This window comes from Dermochelys coriacea, chromosome 24 (genome assembly GCF_009764565.3).
Source record: "Dermochelys coriacea isolate rDerCor1 chromosome 24, rDerCor1.pri.v4, whole genome shotgun sequence".
NCBI lineage: Eukaryota > Metazoa > Chordata > Testudines > Dermochelyidae > Dermochelys > Dermochelys coriacea.
The window spans coordinates 2,158,811-2,175,189 of record NC_050091.1 but is presented as its reverse complement, the minus strand read 5'-3'; the positions used below and the strand labels follow the sequence as shown (position 1 = coordinate 2,175,189).

The 16,379-nt window shown below is 43.2% G+C and overlaps 1 protein-coding gene and 1 long non-coding RNA gene across 2 annotated transcripts in view; both read left to right on the top strand.

The window, feature by feature from the left end:
- Positions 1-16,379, top strand: part of LOC119848023 — a 71,074-nt gene that overhangs the window by 35,403 nt on the left and 19,292 nt on the right. The window lies entirely within an intron of this gene.
- LOC122457386 lies at positions 793-7,349 on the top strand. Its single transcript, XR_006276905.1, has 3 exons — positions 793-901; positions 5,950-6,021; positions 7,209-7,349. It is a non-coding gene; the product is annotated as an uncharacterized LOC122457386 (long non-coding RNA).

Genomic DNA, 16,379 nt, shown 5'->3' with positions numbered 1-16,379 from the left:
ACAGAAAGAATTCCCCAAGAATATCTCATGGCCCAGTGAGAGGCCTAACTTCAAATGCCTTCTCCACATCAAGCAGAGAGGAGAGCAGAATGTGGGTCTCCCGTGCCCCAGGTGAGTAACACAGAGCTAAACGTTATAAGGAAGGCACTACTGCTACTATTCAGCAAACTGGTGAATTGTTTCAAGCTGTACGCTGTCCTTTTTTGGCAACCTCATCATCCAAAAACTTTCATCCCCGTGCTAGGGACACCATCTTCTAACGACAAAGCAACAAAGTGATAGAAATGAAAGAAAGAAATGGCTTCCAACTTGTAAATATTTCCCTGCTCAAAATAAGGTTGGCCTGAAGCTCAGAAATTATTACCCTCTCCACTGAGGTTTTAATAAATTGTGATGCTTTGGGGGAAGCTGCCTCTGCACAGCTTATGCATTCTGTTTGATATGGGAGAGGCTTTTATGTATATCTGGGTCAGACTGCAGGCTCCATTTTGAACGTGCGGTTCGTTTGTCCTCTCGGTGCGGGGTGGCCTGCAATTCCAAGGGCTAGCGCCACAAGGCTAACAATGAAGGGCTGGGAAGTTAGGAGCAGCTTCCCCACTGAAATGGAGCAACCGTTGACAGAGGCCGAGACTCTTCCCAGGTGTGTTGGTTTACCAGATTGTCTGGCAACACAAGCAGTTGCTAGGGCTCTGTGCTCCTGTGTTGAAACTGAGCAAGAGGTCGCAGGCCAGAGGAGACTGGGAAGGTGCAAAAGGGCAGGAGCTGCTCTGTTCTGGCTCTGTAGCCATTTTCTGCTGCTCAAGCCGAGGGGAGCTGCTGCAGGAGCAGGAACTTGAGGCGGCAGAGGGCATCCCGGCCTACCTCAACACAGGACCTCCCCACACGCCCAAGGACTCTCAAGGTCATGTAAGGGGGCTTTTGGCCCTACAGTGAAACTTTGGTTGGCCCTCTCCCTGTAGCAAAAGAAAGGGGAAGAGAAATCAGGGCTTGTGAGATTGACAGTCCGCAGGGCCAATGAGGAGAGGCCAACACGCCGAGTCAGCCCGATTGGCAGGGCAGGCAGGCCAATGAGAGAGTCAGGAACCCAGGGGCCTGTCCTCCAAGCGAGCTGCTGCTGCTTGAGCCAGAGTAGGGCAGAGCTAAGGGGAGCCCAGAGCTGGGCTGGGGAGTGAGCAGCAGCCCGGGGCCAGAGCTTGGGAGCCGGAGCAGCGCACAGCCAGGAGCTGGCGCAGCAGGGGCCCGGTCTGAGCTGCAGCCGGACGCTGTGGGGCTGGCAGACGCCGGCCGTACCACACGCGCTACCGAAGCCGAGCGGGGTGAGCAGCTGGGGAGAGCGAGGCGGGGACCCTGGGCACAGGGCCTGGCACTGGGAGACTGACTTGGCGGAGGGACACGAACCTGACGGGAGGGACGATACCAGGAAGAAGGGTCCTGCCACCCAGAGCCTTGTTCCCTTTTTTTTTGGCTTTCTTTCCCCTTATTTTTTCTTACTGTTTCTTGCTGTTTTTAATAAGTTGTATTTGGTTTGAACTTAATGGAGTGCTCACTGGGCCAGGGAGAGAGCACCCTGGAGTGGGGACACCCTAGCTCCTGTCCTGAGAGACCCACAATGAGAGAGCGGGTTCAGCTTCCCAGGAATCCTGGGCCCAGCCTTACTGGAGTTACGAGGACTCCGCCACAAGGGAGAGTGCAAGGGGCGTCCTCGAGGTCAGGCCGGCCCCTGGGTAAAGGGTAGGAGCGAGGACTTGGATCCTTTCGCTACCTGATTCCACCGGGGTAGTGCAGAAGTCAGGAAAGTTTCCCCACAATAGTGGGACTGTTCCCCTGCTTACAGTAAGGGTAAGCTGGAGGGAGGGTGTTTGTTGTTTTCTAGATGATCGGTACTCTCTTGTGTTTTATCTCTTCAGAGGAATTGCACTGGAGACTTTAGGCTAAGCCTGTGTCTGATTGCTTCTGCTACCACATGTCCTTGAAGAGGTGAACTGTAAACCAGGAGCCTCATGCCTTTGGGGGGGATTTTTGGGGAGCATCCAAGAGCTGTTGGGGGAAGCACCACTAGTCTCAGGTCCTGGACAATTGGACCTCATGAACCCCACTCTTAAGAGGGGTATCAGACAGGAGGCCTGCAACTGAAGTTTGTGTCTAGTGGCCTGAAGCCTGGGACAGGGCCTAGACAAGTCCCAGCTACAGCAAACTCAGGGCAAGTAGGATTCAGTGTTTGGATCTGCTCACAGTAGTCTGGTGAGCGTCCAGCAGGGGGGAGCACAACCAGACCCATGATCCAAGTCTTTCGTGCGGTGTAGTTGTGTCGATCCCAGGATTTTAGCGAGATGAAGTGGATGAGATAATATCTTTTATTGGGCCAGCTTCTGTTGGGGAGAGAGCCAAGCTTTTGAGCTACACAGCACCCACCTTCAGGTCTGGGAAATGGACTCCGGGAGTGTCATGGCTAAATAGAAGGTGAAACAGGTTCTTTAGCATAAGTAATTAGCACATATTTCAATATTTCCATTCAATGTAAAGTGACTTTCAGGTTCTTTAAATAACCTCTAATGGTATGTGAATGCTACTCTTAGAAAAATCTGCAAGGGTTGGTTGGTTTTTTAACTTGTATTGTTAATTTCTTCCGATAATGCATTAGTATGTTGTAACACTTGGGTTTTTTCACTGTCTACATGGTCTCAAGCCCAGCTCCTATAAACACTTATGTACATGCTTCACTTCTAGCTTGTGAGTTTTCCTTTTCTACTCAATGAGACTGTTCCAAACACATGCAGGACAAAGGTATGGCACCTCTGGTTCCTTCATGCAATCTGGCTGAGTGTGAGACTCCACCTGCTGTTGTGCTGAGCGATAACCGCTCCTGGGGCAGTTGGTGGTTGCTTGTCACTAGCAAAGGGTTGTGAGAGACACCCAGCCCAGGCTGGAGAGTGAAGGGGGCACAGCGGTACGCCAGTTCCAGGTTGTACCCCGGGGATCCTGTCACAAAAGGGTAGAGTGAAAAAGTAGTGTGAGGAGAAGAGTTGAGTCAAGCTATCTAACTTCTAAATACTTTCCCTGCTTCCCTGGTAAAATAAATCCCCAAAGACTTTGCAATATTTCAGTATTTGCAATTAGCAGGAAATCCATCCTGGGATATCACTTGGGCCACTGCTGCCTGAGCATGGTGAGGTCTGCTAACTGCTAACACACTGCTATCTCTCTCCAGAGCAACAGGTTTCAGAGTACGGCACCCAGGATAGGCACTGAGCAGTGTGGAAATTCCAGTGCAGGTGTGGAGTTCTGGGAATATGCCAGGAAATATGGCTAAAATGGGGCTATGTATTTCATTTTCCCCCTGGACATCCCTCCTGGACTGTTAGCCTCTGAATGTGACATGAGAGCCATGCTAATCGCCTGCAAGTTCTCCTGGGATCAATAATGCTAAACATAGCATACTGAGGGATGGTGCAACTGTGTGATTGGGATTAGTGATGTTAATTTATGCTGAGCTCTTCCATATTTTCAGTCCCTATTGCCATTCTCCAGAGTTAAGACTGGAGAGACAGATAATAAAGACCATATTTTAAATATAGCTAATGATTTTGTGTGTTGAGGTCTTCTTGAAAATTTGACCCCAATTAGTACAAATTCATACATTAAATCTATGGCAGAGCCAGGAATTAAATGCAAATCTGAGTTTCTATCCTTTCCTTTCATCACAAAATTATCCATTCACACCAAGGCATGCATCTCTTTGTTTGTAATGCAATCCTGTCTTCATTTGTCCACGGATACCAAATAAAGGGCCTGTCAGCAAAATGTTCCCATTCTTGTAGGCATAGATCTTTCTGGGCATAAGTAAACTTGCATATAGCTTGAGTGCAAGATTAAACTGTAAGCAAGCGTGTGATAGGCTGTGTGCTGGAGTCAGTGTTTTCTGGATAGTTGGGATAAGTGGGAACACTCTGAACTGATAGGCTTGAATGAGAGTGTAACAACCAATCACTTATATCCTCACCTTATCTGCAAAGTGGCTGGTCCTTATGCGAGCCATATCAAGTCCAAACTAATTGGATTGAAGTATAGATGTTAGTAGCTAGGAAAAAAGTATATAAACTGTATAGTGTGTGACATGGTTTGGACTTGTCACATAACCCTGTACCTAAACTCCCTGTGTCTGGGCCTGGACAGTGTATGCAGAGAGCTGTTCCATGCCTAATAAAACAACCTGAATGACAAGCTGGAGTTTTTGGATCCCAGAGAGCAGCCTGAAGTGTTCTCCCAGATCTGGACAAGGTTTTCTGGATAAGCTGAGTGGAAACCATCTCAGAGGGAATCCCAACAATTATTGCACACTCCCAGTAACTCAAAACTATGTCATGATCTCCAGGAAACTGAAAGTACCCAATTGGATTTGACATCAGGATCCATAATTGCAATTTGTCGAACTCTATCAATTGCAAACATCTGAGAAAAAAAGAAAAGGACTACTTGTGGCACCTTAGAGACTAATAAATTTATTTGAGCATAAGCTTTCATGAGCTACAGCTCACTTCATTGGATGCATTCGGTGGAAAATACAGCGGGGAGATTTATATACACACACAGAGAACATAAAACAATGGGTTTTATCATACACACTGTGGGAGAGTGATCACTTAAGATGAGCTATTACCAGCAGGAAGGAGGGGGTGAAGGAGGAAAACCTTTTGCGGTGATAATCAAGGTGGGCCATTTCCAGCAGTTAATGAGAACATCTGAGGAACAGTGGGGGCTGGGGTGGGGTGGGGAAAGAAATAACATGGGGAAATAGTTCTACTTTATGTAATGACCCATCCACTCCCAGTCTCTATTCAAGCCTAAGTTAATTGTATCCAGTTTGCAAATTAATTCCAGTTCAGCAGTCTCTCATTGGAGTCTGTTTTATAGTTTTTTTGTTGAAGGATAGCCACTCTCGGGTCTGTAATCGTGTGACCGGAGAGATTGAAGTGTTCTCCAACTGGTTTTTGAATTTATAATTCTTGACGTCTGATTTGTGTCCATTTATTCTTTTACGTAGAGACTGTCTAGTTTGACAGTGTGTATGATAAAACCCATTGTTTCATGTTCTCTCTGTATAATTGCGAATACAGACTAACACGGCTGCTACTCTGAAACATCTGAGATGCACATCAGAGAAAATTATTTGTGGAAGTGCACAAGGCTGATTTCGCCCAGAATAATGTGACTAAGGAACAATAAGAAAGGAAAACCAGAAGGCCAATGTCATATTGCAATGTAATTTTAATGCAAAAGAAAAGTAGAATATGTAGTTGTAGATGGAAATAGTGTAGAGAAGAAAATGTATTTCCAGGGTTTCAAGAAGGCCTGCAATCAATTATTCTTTCTAAATGATGCACTGCCCAATAACCGGTATGAAACATTTATGCTGATCGTTTTGTTGGAGAATTATACTCACATAGAAAGAAGACAAAGGAAACATGGTTCACAATATTTGTCTATTGTTTAGGCTCAGATAAATGACTCATCCAGAATGTCAGAAAAAAATCCACCAAATGAATCTTTAACAATATTTTTATTTTTGACACATTTGGAATTGAAGAATGTTATCTTCTAATGCAGTAGAGGTCAGGACTCGTGTTTGACATGTCACATGAGGAGGCAGGATTCCTGAATTCTGTTTCTGACACTCAGTAGCTCTCGGTGTGACATTCACCTCAATGTTCCTCTTTTAGCTACATATAAAACAAGGGTAACCGTCATCATGACTTCTGAGTCTTCCTCAGAACTAAGGGTTTCAAAAGTTCTTCACAAACATTCATTAATATTTTATAAGCACAAAGCATACTATTATAGTATGGCCTGATGTAAAGCCTGCTGAATGACTCCCACTGATTTCAATATGCATTTCAGACCCACTGGGGATGGAGGTGCTGAGCATTCAGAATAACTCTAAATCCTTCCTAGGAACTGCCAGGGCAAATGCCTCTAACCAGTTCCAGTGATCTAAAGAACCAGGATGAATTCCTGTGCTTGACAGTAGATTGTGCTACAACTATACTATTGTATTCCCATGATATTCATTCCCACTGTAACTTCAATGAAATCAATGTTGTAATTTGGCATATAAAATTTTAAGATGAGTCCTGCAAGGTGTAATGTACATGTCATACCATATGAGGCTAAAAACCACCAGCAGTGAGGAAAACAGAGGAGTTCTGGGGACTATGAAATGTATTTTAGGAACTAATTAGGTCTTAGAAATTGTATAAAAGTGCTCATGACTTAGGGCTCTTCTAACCACTTCTCTAGATTTGTACTCTTTTTGGTGAATTGGGTAAATCTGAGTTGATTCAATCTCTGTATTGCTATCCATGTCATGTTAATCTTTGTTTAAATTAAAGCCTAAATTCTGCTAATACATTCTGTGATTCTTAGCAATATAGAGGGGTTATATTAAGTTACAGGCATAGGTTGATTTCAGCTTTAGAGGGCAAGTCTGAGACTTTTAAAATATACACATTTGGGAAACCTATTTCCTATTAAATTTTAGCTGGAAACTGCACTTTCAGGTCCTTGAATTTGAAATATCACATCCAACTTGTAGTTCACAGGTGTTAGGAAAGTAGCAAATGGGCAGTAGTAATTTTAGATTTAGATCCTAAGATGGTGTAAGTTAGTGCATCTGTATTATGATCAATGAAGATGCATGGATTTGCACAAGCTGACATTCTGCTTCATAGTGCTTTGTTTTCACAAAAGCATATTTTGCATTCATTCATTAGCAAGTTTTGCTTTAGAAACCAAAGTGCCAATCTCTGATGCTGGACAGAACTGATTTCAGAGGTTAAATCATAAAAAGGAAATCAACATTAATGTTATCCCCTCTGTACAACATGTTAAAATTTTCTGAAATGGATTGAAAACTCCAGGTGTCCATGATAGAAATACTCTGTATTGTGGGATTACTTATTACAGCCTGTGTTGTAAAAGCAAAGAGTGAGAGACTGGTTTAAGGGTATGTGGCTAAAGATGAATGAAGCAAGAGAATAGAAGGAAGAACTAGGAGCAGAAGTGAAGCTAGGGACTGAGGGATTTACTCCATCTACATAGCCCCCATCACAATGTGCATTACAATCAACCTATGCCTGTAACTGTGCTTTAACCCTTCTAATTCCACTGGCACTTACACCTCATGTTTACTTTCTCCCTGCTGTGTGTTTCAGGTTTACATCCATCGCAGAAAATGACTTGTAGCGGCTATGGGTGCAATGATGGGTGCTACTCACCCTGTGGCTATGGGGGCCAATGGGCTTGTGGGAGCCCTTATGGCTACAGGGGCCTGTGTGGCTATGGAGGCCATAGCGGTCATGTTTCAGAGTAGCAGCCGTGTTAGTCTGTATTCGCAAAAAGAAAAGGAGTACTTGTGGCACCTTAGAGACTAACAAATTTATTTGAGCATAAGCTTTCATGAGCTTCAGCTCACTTCCAATGAAGTGAGCTGTAGCTCACGAAAGCTTATGCTCAAATAAATTTGTTAGTCTCTAAGGTGCCACAAGTACTCCTTTTCTATAGCGGTCATAGTGGCTCATGTGGTTATAGGGGTTCTTTTGGTTACAGGGATCATACGATTCCAGATATTGCTACCCATTTTCTTTCCAGCAGGGCCATAGGTATAGCTATGGAAACTGTGGGCCATGTTAAACCCAGAAGGAACATCCACAGAACAATGAAAAGCAAAGATACGGATTCACAACTGAGCTTATGGGCAAGGCTTTTGGAAGTGCTGAGCTCCCACAAATTAAATTTGCTCAATGAGAGCTGTGACTGCACAGCCCCTCTAAAGTTGCCCACTAGATGTATTTCCTATGTTATACTTTCTGACTTATGCCTTCCCAGCTATCTGCTGATTAACACCAAAGGCCTGATTCCTGATTACTATCTCGTTACACCCAGCCCTCTGGCAGTGTAAAGGAAGCAGAGCCTTAAGGTGAATATAAATTACATTTATACTCTTTAAGGATCCTTTCACTGCCAGAGTCCTGCAAAAAGAAAAGGAATACTTGTGGCACCTTAGAGACTAACAAATTTATTAGAGCATAAGCTTTCGTGAGCTACAGCTCACTTCATCGGATGCATTTGGAAATGCATCCGATGAAGTGAGCTGTAGCTCACGAAAGCTTATGCTCTAATAAATTTGTTAGTCTCTAAGGTGCCACAAGTACTCCTTTTCTTTTTGCAAATACAGACTAACACGGCTGCTACTCTGAAGTCCTGCAAAGAGGTCTTAGAGTACCTAATTTGCATTGACACTATGCTCTAGCCTTTCCATGAATATGTACCATTTGTTTCTTGCTTTTAACTTTGTTACAGCAGATTAGTCTTGCTTATATGGTACTTTGTCACTGATTGGGGTGAAACATGTGGCTTGAGATGGTTGAAAACAGGCTTGATTATCTAACTCAAGAGCTGCAAGAAAGAAAGTCATCCACATTGGACTGGGTGATAGGTTTGGAGCCCTTCTTGAACTCTGGAAAACATTCTTTATTCTGGTTCTTTCTACCACTGTATATTCTACTTCTTAGTCTCATTAAAATTTTGTTGCATCATAATACTGCCTTCCATTTTTTCCTTCTCATCCATTCCTTATGAGCAAACCAATCTGGGTGAAATTCATCCTGTACAGAGAACCAAAGCCAGGCCTATGTACTTCTTAAATACTATGTAAGCCCTGAACTGAAATGAAAATCAGGCCCCTTTTGTGGTGACAAGCATTGGATAGGCCTTTTGCATGTGGGTCAATTTTCCTTAGGGTCAGATCTTTCAGTAAAGACTCTACCCCTCTCAACACTTATGCACATACTTGACTTTAATCATATGAGCTGTCTCTTTGAATTTAATAAGGCTGGTCACATAATTTATGTGAAGCACCTGTGTACGTCTTCACAGGACAGTGGTCCAATTTTTCATAAATAAAATAATTCACCTCCAAAAACGCTTTGTTAATGCAGGGTAAATTCTACCCCAATTCCTCTGTACTGTCTTTTTCAAGACCATCTGAGAATGCTTTTGGTATCAGAGCATTTTCAATAATTGGTTCTTAAACAGAAAGCTCTGATCAACCTGTAGTATATACTTCACAGCCACTCTTCCCTAAACTCCCCGCAGAGTTTTCATGTGCCTCAGCAGAAGTGATTAGTATAAACTAATGCTGGGGAAATTTTACTGACAGGGTTTTTTTGTTTTTGTGTTTGTTTGTTTTTTACTCTGGGGTGCTGGTCATCAAGCCAAGTTTCCACAGCTATCCCTGTTCCAGGCCCTGATGAAGCATAACAATGCCAATGCAGTTTGCACAAGTGAATGTTAGAGCATTTTGAATAATTGGCTCTAAATCAGAAATCTCTGCTCTATTTCTACTTATAGACTCACTACCACTCTTCCACACTATTTGTCCATTTCGCATTACTAGACATTCTTCCTTCTGCTTCTGTACCGTATACTGCCACACAGAGGAATGTAATTGGAGAATGGGGAGAGTAGTCATTTGTGTCAATCTTAAGTATGTGCAAAGTTCTACCAGATCAGATGCTCCACCTTCACTTAGCTCTGGTGTAGGTGACAAGATTCTGGGTGGTGGTGAATCTGACCCAGATATCTTATTTTCATGTAGTGAATTTGGGTTTCAGTTTCAAGCTAATTCACTAGTATGTGATGTGTTCAGAAACTGGGTTGCAACAATTTCCAGTCTTTCAAGCTCTGGACAAATATTCTGGACAAAAAATTGCATCCGATGAAGTGAGCTGTAGCTCACAAAAGCTTATGCTCAAATTTGTTAGTCTCTAAGGTGCCACAAGTACTCCTTTTCTTTTTTTGCAAATACAGACTAACACGGCTGCTACTCTGAAACCTGGACAAATATAGTGACTGACAGTCAAGTCATCAAGAATATTGCAAACACCTGCATATATCCATTTCCCCCACATACAATAAACACCTCTGCAGGGTCAGGAATCTCCTGTGTGTTTATAAATAGTTCTTCTTAGTGTAAATGTGCCTTTTCTGAGGCCCTTAACACCATTAGAGTTATTGTTTGCTTTGGGGAATATGGCAGTAAACTTTCACCCCAGGCACAAAGACTGTGAGTTCCAGGCCTGCCAGTGGCAGGCTTCTGAAAACCTCTGCTTTGAATATGACTGCTTGTGTTCTGTTTCCCCTGAGGTGCTGCAAAGTAGCTCTGTTTTGAAATTTGTTGCAAGAGTAACCATTACTATACTAAGGCTTTCTCTGACCCTTAGGTACTATTCAGTGCCTTTTTGTGTTAATCATCTCTGCTGACACACACAGAGACATTCAGAGAAAGGCATTATGGGAGAGTGACAGGGAATTGCATCAATCAGGCTGAGCAGAGTAAATTTAAGGCACAATTGTCAGTGGAATAAAAATTTGGAAATTCAGCTACTGTTCTTATGGGAACAGAGAACTGACATAGTCTCTCAGTTTCTGGCGACGTACGCCCTCCTTCGAGATCTCTTCCCCCCCCCGCCACCTTTTTTTTTTTTAACCTTCCCTCTTTTCCAACCCCTTTGAACTCTTCTCTTTGTCTTTCTATCCTGGACACCTGGAATTTTCTGTCCATTTCCCATAATTATAACTGAGAGTATGGAGAATACAATGTTACGTTTCAGAGTAGCAGCCGTGTTAGTCTGTATTCGCAAAAAGAAAAGGAGTACTTGTGGCACCTTAGAGACTAACAAATTTATTTGAGCATAAGCTTTCGTGAGCTACAGCTCACTTCATCGGATGCATCCAATGAAGTGAGCTGTAGCTCATGAAAGCTTATGCTCAAATAAATTTGTTAGTCTCTAAGGTGCCACAAGTACTCCTTTTCTTAGTACAATGTTAGTAATGCTTGTTTCCTTGTTTAACCTCTCCACGTAAACCAATTGTGTCCCACATGTTCTGGCCAGCATGCTTGTGCATCTATATCCTAATAGTCTTTTTAAAAAAAAATTATACTAAGCAATAGATCCTCAGCTGTTGTAAATGTGTCCAATTCTTCTGACTTCAGTGGAGCCACAGTAACTTACACCACCTGATCTGACTAAAATTGCTTCTTACATACAAAAGATAAAAATAGTTCCAAATCAGGTCTGTGATCCTTGTAATGTATTGTCCCATTTCAAATAAGGTTGAGTACCATTGTTTCAGATATTGAGAACCCTGCAATGATCCATTATGGAAAAAATCATAGGTGATTCTTCCTTACAGCCTTAAAGTCAAACTTAGGGCTGAGATTTTTCAGAGCTTTTTAAGGGATTTGAATATCCAATTCCCAGTAAAAATTAATGGGAACTGGGTGTCTCAAATAACTATGTACCTTTCAACATCCCAGCTTTAACTTTTATTGGGTGTGTCCACTCATGCAGGCAACATAGTGTGTGTGTATATATATATATATATATATATGTATGTTTGTGGAAATCTGACCTTAACATGTTAAGAATTACAGAATGCCTGTGCAAGATCCAGTTAATACATACACATGACATCTGAATAGCTTTAAAGAGAGTGAGTCAAATCAGACTTACCAAGTTTACCAAGCAGAATAATGCAAGATAAGTGATCTCAAAAGTCATAAGTTGAAGATGTTTACCATAAACCATGGTAAACCATTTTCACTTCTTGAAACCAGAAGGAAAAAAATACATTCTTAAAGTGACAATCTTTATTTATCTTTCCAGGTAAGGACTCTTTGCTCAACCAGGCAATGCAAGCAGGAACTCCAGCCCTGTGCAGAGGGCTTGCAGAATCCTATGGACCACTTCAAGAGCCAGATTGACACCATAGCCTTCAAAGTTGCAATGTGAGAAGTGCCTAGTGCTGCCTGCTCCACAGGGATGAATTTCATCTGGCACGATTTTTAAACAAGGAGGGAGGAACAAGGAGTACCACAAGACTGATATTCGTGAAAAGAAAAGGAGTACTTGTGGCACCTTAGAGACTAACAAATTTATTAGAGCATAAGCTTTCGAGAGCTACAGCTCACTTCATCGGATGCATTTGGTGGAAAAAACAGAGGAGAGATTTATATACACACACAGAGAACATGAAACAATGGGTTTATCATACACACTGTAAGGAGAGTGATCACTTAAGATAAGCCATCACCAGCAGCAGGGGGGGGGAAAGGAGGAAAACCTTTCATGGTGACAAGCAAGGTAGGCTAATTCCAGCAGTTAACAAGAATATCAGAGGAACAGTGCGGGGTGGGGTGGGGGGGAGAAATACCATGGGGAAATAAAAAGAAAAGGAGTACTTGTGGCACCTTAGAGTACTCCTTTTCTTTTTGCGAATACAGACTAACACAACTGCTACTCTGAAACATGGGGAAATAGTTTTACTTTGTGTAATGACTCATCCATTCCCAGTCTCTATTCAAGCCTAAGTTAATTGTATCCAGTTTGCAAATTAATTCCAATTCAGCAGTCTCTTGTTGGAGTCTATTTTTGAAGCTTTTTTGTTGAAGGATAGCCACTCTTAGGTCTGTAATCGAGTGACCAGAGAGATTGAAGTGTTCTCCAACTGGTTTTTGAATGTTATAATTCTTGACGTCTGATTTGTGTCCATTCATTCTTTTACGTAGAGACTGTCCAGTTTGGCCAATGTACATGGCAGAGGGGCATTGCTGTCACATGATGGCATATATCACATTGGTAGATGCGCAGGTGAACGAGCCTCTGATAGTGTGGCTGATGTGATTAGGCCCTATGATGGTGTCCCGTGAATAGATATGTGGACAGAGTTGGCAACAGGCTTTGTTGCAAGGATAGGTTCCTGGGTTAGTGGTTCTGTTGTGTGGTGTGTGGTTGCTGGTGACTATTTGCTTCAGATTGGGGGGCTGTCTGTAAGTAAGGACTGGCCTGTCTCCCAAGATCTGTGAGAGTGATGGGTCGTCCTTCAGGATAGGTTGTAGATCCTTGATGATGTGTTGGAGAGGTTTTAGTTGGGGGCTGAAGGTGATGGCTAGTGGCGTTCTGTTCTTTTCTTTGTTGGGCCTGTCCTTTAGTAGGTGACTTCTGGGTCCTCTTCTGGCTCTGTCAATCTGTTTCTTCACTTCAGCAGGTGGGTATTGTAGTTGTAGGAATGCATGATAGAGATCTTATAGGTGTTTGTCTCTGTCTGAGGGGTTGGAGCAAATGCGGTTATATCGTAGAGCTTGGCTGTAGACAATGGATCGAGTGGTATGATCTGGATGAAAGCTAGAGGCATGTAGGTAGGAATAGCGGTCAGTAGGTTTCCGATATAGGGTGGTGTTTATGTGAGCATCGCTTATTAGCACCGTAGTGTCCAGGAAGTGGATCTCTTGTGTGGACTGGTCCAGGCTGAGGTTGATGGTGGGATGGAAATTGTTGAAATCATGGTGGAATTCCTCAAGAGCTTCTTTTCCATGGGTCCCTGAAAAAGCACAAGAACAAATCCGCACAGACACACCCCTAGAACCCCAACCTGGGGTATTCTATCTGCTACCCAAGATCCATAAACCTGGAAATCCTGGATGCCCCATCATCTCAGGCATTGGCACCCTGACAGCAGGATTGTCTGGCTATGTAGGCTCCCTTCTCAGGCCCTTCGTTACCAGCACTCCCAACTATCTTCGAGACACCACTGACTTCCTGAGGAAACTACAGTCCATTGGTGATCTTCCTAAAAACAGCATCCTAGCCACTATGGATGTAGAAGCCTCTACACCAACATTCCACACACAGATGGACTACAAGCCGTCAGGAACAGTATCCCCGATAATGTCACGGCTAACCTGGTGGCTGAACTTTGTGACTTTGTCCTCACCCATAACTATTTCACATTTGGGGACAATGTATACCTTCAAATCAGCGGCACTGCGATGGGTACCCGCATGGCCCCACAGTATGCCAACATTTTTATGGCTGACTTAGAACAACGCTTCCTCAGCTCTGGTCCCCTAATGCCCCTACTCTACTTGCGCTACATTGATGACATCTTCATCATCTGGACCCATGGAAAAGAAGCTCTTGAGGAATTCCACCATGATTTCAACAATTTCCATCCCACCATCAACCTCAGCCTGGACCAGTCCACACAAGAGATCCACTTCCTGGACACTATGGTGCTAATAAGCGATGCTCACATAAACACCACCCTATATCGGAAACCTACTGACCGCTATTCCTACCTACATGCCTCTAGCTTTCATCCAGATCATACCACTCGATCCATTGTCTACAGCCAAGCTCTACGATATAACCGCATTTGCTCCAACCCCTCAGACAGAGACAAACACCTACAAGATCTCTATCATGCATTCCTACAACTACAATACCCACCTGCTGAAGTGAAGAAACAGATTGACAGAGCCAGAAGAGTACCCAGAAGTCACCTACTACAGGACAGGCCTAACAAAGAAAAGAACAGAACGCCACTAGCTATCACCTTCAGCCCCCAACTAAAACCTCTCCAACACATCATCAAGGATCTACAACCTATCCTGAAGGACGACCCATCACTCTCACAGATCTTGGGAGACAGACCAGTCCTTGCTTACAGACAGCCCCCCAATCTGAAGCAAATAGTCACCAGCAACCACACACCACACAACAGAACCACTAACCCAAGAACCTATCCTTGCAACAAAGCCTGTTGCCAACTCTGTCCACATATCTATTCACGGGACACCATCATAGGGCCTAATCACATCAGCCACACTATCAGAGGCTCGTTCACCTGCGCATCTACCAATGTGATATATGCCATCATGTGCCAGCAATGCCCCTCTGCCCCTCTGGCCAAACTGGACAGTCTCTACGTAAAAGAATGAATGGACACAAATCAGACGTCAAGAATTATAACATTCAAAAACCAGTTGGAGAACACTTCAATCTCTCTGGTCACTCGATTACAGACCTAAGAGTGGCTATCCTTCAACAAAAAAGCTTCAAAAATAGACTCCAACAAGAGACTGCTGAATTGGAATTAATTTGCAAACTGGATACAATTAACTTAGGCTTGAATAGAGACTGGGAATGGATGAGTCATTACACAAAGTAAAACTATTTCCCCATGTTATTTCTCCCCCCACCCCACCCCCCACTGTTCCTCTGATATTCTTGTTAACTGCTGGAATTAGCCTACCTTGCTTGTCACTATGAAAGGTTTTCCTCCTTTCCCCCCCCTGCTGCTGGTGATGGCTTACCTTAAGTGATCACTCTCCTTACAGTGTGTATGATAAACCCATTGTTTCATGTTCTCTGTGTGTGTATATAAATCTCTCCTCTGTTTTTTCCACCAAATGCATCTGATGAAGTGAGCTGTAGCTCACGAAAGCTTATGCTCTAATAAATTTGTTAGTCTCTAAGGTGCCACAAGTACTCCTTTTCTTTTTGCGAATACAGACTAACACGGCTGCTACTCTGAAGACTGATATTACGATGCAGCATAGTTTTTAATGCAATTGAAATTAACAGTACACAGTTACAGGAAGAAACAATACAGAGCAGAACAATTTTAAGTTCCTTGATTTATCCCAGTTGGTGGGAAATGAAGGAACACATAATAGAGGCAGAGAACTAGCAGCTTCTCCATATCTCTATTATATCTGCCATAGTAAAACGCAAAGTGAGATGCTTAAGGAACACAATGATGGAAAGGACAACGTGTAGGGCCTACTCTGCTTTATTTCATGGATATCCTGTTGAGATTAACATGGCCCACAGTATTCACTGTGATACCTCCGGCCATATCCTCCTTAACCACACAATCCCCCATAACCACCTGATCCCCTGTAACCATAACCTCCCCTGTACCCACAGAATCCCCCATAACCAGTGGAAAACGCAGATTTGCACTAGCTGAGGAAGTGGTGCTCAGTGTTTTGTTTTGATTTTTAAAAAGCCAAATACGTTCCTTTATTCATCAGCAAGTACTGGTGACACACAGAGGGCTGGTCTTCACTACAGGGAGATCAACGCTGCTAGACCTGCTAAATCGATAGCAGAGCACTCTCTGGTCAACCCCAGTACTCCACCTTCCCAAGAAAAGCATCTCCCATTGACACAGCACAGTGAAGACACCAAGATAAGTTGACCTAAGCTAAGTCAGGTAACTTAGGATGACTTATCCCCTAGTGAAGACAAGCCCTAAGGTTTACAAACCAAAGTACCACATTCTGATGCTGGACTGAACTTGTTTGTAAGTAGAGGTTACATCCTAACAAGGAAAATAGCATTATTAATACTATTCCAGCCAGGTTCTTTCTAATCATTTTTTAATGGAGTGAAAATCCAAAACATTAATGACAGAAATATATGTTTATACCACTAAGACACAGGACTTTGTCGGTCAAAGATAGTAACAAGGATCAA